Source organism: Hippoglossus stenolepis, chromosome 13 (genome assembly GCF_022539355.2).
Source record: "Hippoglossus stenolepis isolate QCI-W04-F060 chromosome 13, HSTE1.2, whole genome shotgun sequence".
Lineage (NCBI taxonomy): Eukaryota > Metazoa > Chordata > Actinopteri > Pleuronectiformes > Pleuronectidae > Hippoglossus > Hippoglossus stenolepis.
In genome coordinates this window covers 10,195,345-10,201,344 of record NC_061495.1, presented here as the reverse complement: position 1 = coordinate 10,201,344, position 6,000 = coordinate 10,195,345, and positions in this window count along the sequence as shown.

Here is a 6,000-nt window from a genome sequence, read left to right as displayed (position 1 = left end):
GTCTTTTCCCAATAGGACTTCAGTTTGCATGGACTCCTTGGGAAACATTGCAAGACCCGGTCACCTGGCTGAAGAGTCACACTCTGTTCCTTCTATCATAATAATGTTTGCCTTAGCACTTGACTGCTGGCTGTTTGTGCTCGCTATCTGTATGCCTCACCATTTCTGCCCATTTTTCTGCATACCCTGTGTTTTTTGTTTCTTCCTCTGCCACCAACCCAAGAAGGTCAACAGGAAGACGGGATGGTGACCATAACAGAAAATATGGCAGTAGCCTGTCGACTGTGCTTGGTACAATTATATGCATGAATAACATGTGGCAGGTGATCCTTCAGCTCTCTTTCTCTTTCTCACCTAGGTTCTAGCATTGCAACAGAGTTCTGTTGAACTCTGCAGGTTGCCTTGTGGATGATAAGGGGAGGTCCTGAATGGTCACACCGGACAATTGTCTGAGCTCTGAACAGTCATTTTCAAACTCCCGGCCCTGATCATGGTGCAGTTTGAAGGTATCCAAACCAGGGACAGTCATTAAAATCTTGTCAGCAGGTTTGCGGCCTTGTTTCTGTGGGTATGCTGGCAAACCTAGTAAAGTGATCAACTACCACCAGGATATACTCTATCACCGGCTGGTCTCAAGGTGAAGAAAGTCTATACAGACGAGCTCAAAGGCGAGTTGGATGTTACATTCCATAGGTGCTCTGTCATTTAAAGCTGGCTTTCGCTTATACACTGACACTTCCTGGTGATGTACCTTCAATGTCCTACTCATAAAAGGCCAATAAAACGCCTCTCAAGACTAAGAATTACACCAACATGTCCCATGTTGTCATGCAGTGAGGCTGTCTGTCTATAGGTGGCTGGCAAGACTAGCTGTTTCACCAAGTCTTTCCTGTATAGGAGGCCATTTTCTATATACAGCCTGCTCCACTCTCTGAGAGTTTTCTGTGTGTTTGTCCAAGACCTCTCTGTCGTCAGTCAGTTCTGTGTCATTCTCTTTAACTCATACATTTTCCCAATGACAGGATCTTTTCGCTGCTCGTCTACCAGTTCATTATGGTCAATTACAGAAGGTTCGTGTGTGTCGTTGTTGAGAGGTGATGTTAAGGCTGGCTACCCATGCTACTTCCCCTGCTGGGCTGTTCTAGCACCCTCCCAGGTGGCCCACTGCCTCCTCTGACAATCCTCTGAACACTGACTCATGTAGGCATTGATATCATGGGGACAACGAAGGTATCTGCATCAATATTCAGTTTGCCTGGCTTGTATCTTATTTCAGTGAAAGTCTCTGACCAACCCAGCGATGTCCTACTGCATTAAGCTTAGCCGTGTCATTCGTAAGTCAGGGTTGTTATGTGAAGATAGTATGAGGGGCAAAACAGGTAGTCCTAAATTTAACAAACTGCCCACTTAAGGCTAAGAACTATTACCACTGTGGAGATGGTAACTGCTCTGCTGGTGTCAACGCGAGACCATAACCAATCACCCTCATCTTCCGTCCTGGTTCTGTAGAGATTGCTCCCAGACCTTGTTGAGAGGCACGTGTGAAGTATAAAGGTTGGTTGAGTCTGGTACCTAGCACTGGTGGGTTTGTTAGAATGTTTATGAGGCGCAAGAATCTGCTGGTGTTGATTATTCCACTCACTGGGGAGTGGAAGCAGTTGAGGGCCCTTTGTTTTCCTGACAGGCTTGGGTTGTGCATTGGGCTTACCTGAGCAGCTCATAGTGGTCTTGCTATAGTGAGAAGTCTTGTGTATGCTCGGTATAGCTAAGGAAACCTAGCAGCCTCGAACATCTCCTACTGTCCTTGGAGTTTCCTTCAATGCTGAACTGCCTCAACATCTTGGATCCACTCACCCATTTGCAGACACCAGCCTACCAACGTACCTGACCTCGCTGGAATAACTCACACTTTTCTGGCCTCAACAACCGTGGCACTGTAGGGCTTGGTACACGCAGCACTTCAACATGCTCTTGATGACCTCGAGAAGCAGAGGACATCATCAGATAAGGATGCAACACTCATCCTCAGCGTCTCAAGCATTTCCTCCATGCTTCTTTGGAAGGCTGCTGGTGCATTTGAAACGGTATTCTGACCCATTCGTATAAACCCAAGGGTCCTGAAGGCAGTGAGATGTCTCGAAGCCATAAAGCCTTGGTGGTAGGCTTTGCCTGGTCTAAGATGGAAACCAGCTATAGCCCCAGCGAGTCAATCAAGTCCTGAATACGGGAAGGATGTCTGTCTGGCACAGTCTTTGTTGCAGTGTAGTCATACAAAGCTGATCCATCTTTTTCTGACAAAACAATAGCGCATATGGTGACTTAGACTTACAATCCATCCTTCACTAACAACTCCTGGATGTATTCTTTTACTCTTGTAAGTGGCTTAGGAATGGAAGTATAAGCTTTCTGGACGGGAATGTCATCGCTGAGCCGGACTGACATCTGGAGAGGGGATGCATCCAATATCACTGCTGTCTTGGCAAATCTGCTGCCTCCTCATGTAGCATCTCTCAACTAGATGTTGTTGCTCTAGAGTAAGATGACTGAGGTCAACGGTGGTGCCACGGCTCATTTGTGGAACCCTGGGAGCGGTGACTTATGGACGTCAGCCCTTACTGTTGTAACCTGTGTGTCTCTACTTGTGTGTCATTGTCTCACCCATCTCTATAACTAGCTACATGTTGATGGAGCCAACAGAGTTCTCTTTGGGAGGGTGATTTCATGCTTAGTGTGATTGGAGATGGGCATGAACAGAGCCACCTATTCTTACTGATCTCTAAGGCCTTCCCACACTCAGCTGTTCTAGCTAGTACTTCTTCTGGGATTCAGACAACAGAGTCAGAGGCGTTGAAGCTAGGTGGTACCTGCACCGTACACGTAATGTTTTCCAGCTGGGATAACATCTTCCCTGCCTACTCTGATTGTTGCCAAACTGTGGTCTGGTGTCTTTTGGGCCTGAATGAAATTAACCATCGCGCTTGTTCTTCTTCCCTCAAGGCTCTTCAAGGAGACCTATATAGTGGCGTATCAGTCGAAGACTCTGTCCATTATTATTTCTGAGAACATTAGCTCTAATAAGGCTGGGGAGACTGAGCTGGCTGACCAGAAGGACCTGTTGCAAGGTTTGGGTTGTCGTTTCAGTGAGGTTGACTGTAAGCTCCACCCATCCGTCATATGGAATGACTGTCCATTGGCAGCATATACATTAAGGCTTTCCCCTTGGTCAAGGAGCTCTCTAGTGGTCCTGGTAGTTGGGATAAATGTCTCTCGACCTGTCAATGATGCTACTTGTGAGCCAGAATCAAACAACACTGTAGCTGCATAGCCACTGATAAAACATTTGAGCAAACTTTTTCTGCCTATCAGTGGTGCTTGCATGGTCATGTCAGGGTTTCTGTGTTTCTTGGGAAGTGTCACCAGCTCTCTTGTCACATCTTTGGCGTTTTGAGTAACGCTGCTTACATTATTGGGTGGGACTGAATTCTGAACGGCCTCTGGTTGTCCCTCAACAGAGGTCGGTTCTCGTTTCCTGCTGCCTGGCTCTTTTAAGCAGCCAACAGCCCGATGTCCTGGGTCCCCACATACAAAACAGTGGTTACAGTTCTCTAAGCCCTGGTGTAGACAGTTAGTACAGATGGGTTTTTACCCTTCCTTTGAGAGAGGTTGGCCTGGTGAGGAGGAATTTTCTGGAATGGATGTAAGGGCAGTGTGTTTGACCAAGCACTTGACAGGTACAGACTTTGGGTGGGTTATGTGCATAGCTGTCGTTGCTGGTCCATTAAGCTGAACCATGTTGGTCAAGTCTCAACCTGAGCACTGAGCTGTTGTATTGTCTGGTGTTCTTTCTTGTGCGCATTTGCCTATATCATCCGCTCGCACACTGTGTGAATGTGTTGCTTCGTGAGACCATAACAGCTGCGCTGGTGCTCATTTTCGCTGAGAATTCATAATGACTGACAATGTCTTCATCAGTCACTTGATTTGAGGGAGTGGTCTCAACTGTTGTCTGATATCCGTGTGTGACCCTAGGCTGGTAGATGGTGTAGGAAAACTTCTGAATGGTTGGTCATAGTGAATGTCTGTGTTGGCCTGCTTGACTGAAGAGGATTTTCTGTTTGAGTCAATCATGCGATACAGAAACTGTTAGCGGTTCTGTTCACTTGTTTGCACATTAGTTCCTGGAACAGCCCCTGGCCTCTCACCAAGATGAGGCCTGAGAGCTGAGTTCACTTGTGATGTCATCTTTATGGGTGACATGTCTTGAAGCACCTGGTTTAATATCCTCAGCACAGCTCGGATCACTCTGTCCTGTGCAACCCTCCGACTCGTCTATCTGCTACAGATACTGCTATTGATGTCAGGCTTGGTCCCAATCTGCCCCATGTATCTTAAAACGCTGAGATGGGGAGGTCAAAAACCATCTTCCATATCAACGTAGCTGGGATATGACGGCAGTTGGTGGCATGGGCTCACCTAGACTGTGATGTTGCATTGCTATATCTTGTAGTATTGTAGCTCTGCTAGCTCATTATGCATTATTTGGAGCTGGTCACACTTTGACGGTGGTGTCTGTGCTACGGTTAGTGTCCTGTATGTTCTGGACTGTGGCGCTGGAGTAGCAGATCGTGTCTGGTGTTTGACATATCACTGGTAGCGTAATGTGACCATGGAGTTGATCTCGATGTTATCTGATGTAGTTTAGTGTTTCATGTTCTGAGTTACCCCATTTGCAATGACAGCTGAATTACGATCATTAATTATCTCACACCAATCGTTCAACATTAACAACTGACTCATTCCCATCCTCAAAACTGAGTAAGTATCAGAGTTCATATAGTCAGGATATAATCACACAACCTCTTCATCTGGACTTCAGATCGTACTGATTTCAGTTCGATGTCGTGCCAGCGGTATCCTGCCGAGTTTGAACAAGTTCTTTTGATGTTCATCGAGTTCTTTCGTGGACATGATGTGTGATAAACACAGTGCAGTTCCCTGAAGAATGAAGACCTCCGACTCGATCTCCTTGGACACCACCAGCTGTTGTCACGCTGTAATCACGCCGCTGGCCTCGGTTCTGATATCACTGGATCTGCCTTGATGATTCTATGAAGATCCGGCCCAAATTTGTTCGGTCCCGTTGGTACAGCAACAGTATGTCTGTAAAATACACAAATGCACAGCAATAAAGACACGGAGCATTCAGTTCATCATCAGACTGCATCTATTCAAATTCACATTTGACATACAAACATTTCAATATAAACTATTGAACATTAGCTATAACTGGTCTTTATAAGCACAATAACAATACATGACTTTATTACAGCGTGTGTGTGTGTGTCGACGCTGAAATACACTTAGTAAACACCATTCTAACACCTGCCTGCAAGACTACGCAGGTAAAATAAACACCTATACAGGCGTTGTTGTCACGCCACCTAGTGGGCAGGTCTCCGTCTCACTGTCCAGCGGGTTTGTTTTAACAGTCAACAAATAATCCACAACATCAATATGTCTCAATGACACCGGGTGATCAAGCAAGCTTTAGAGTAATGTGTGATCACCACTACTAACCTAAATACAGCATGAATCAGCAGCTAAAGACACGGGCATTCAGTTCATCATCAACTGCATCTGCAGTGGCAAGTCACCCAAAGAGACAGTACGGCAACTGCCGTGCAACCGTTCCACCTGAGTGCTGTCATTTATGATCTCTCCATAATGCATATGAAACATTACCGTGACTATCGATATTACAGTTGCAAAAATTACTATTAAGTAATTAAATCAAATATTTGGAGCATACCACATATATCCATGCAAACGGTCACTGCTCAAAGTCATTCTGATAATTCTCAGCTCTATTTTTTTACTCCGTGTATAATTAGACTGATAATTCGTCCTCAAACCCAAAGTAGTGTCTGAGTTTCGGCTCTAGAAATGATCAGCTTTTTATCGTAACACAACTCACACACCCACTTCAGACCTGATGTGTTA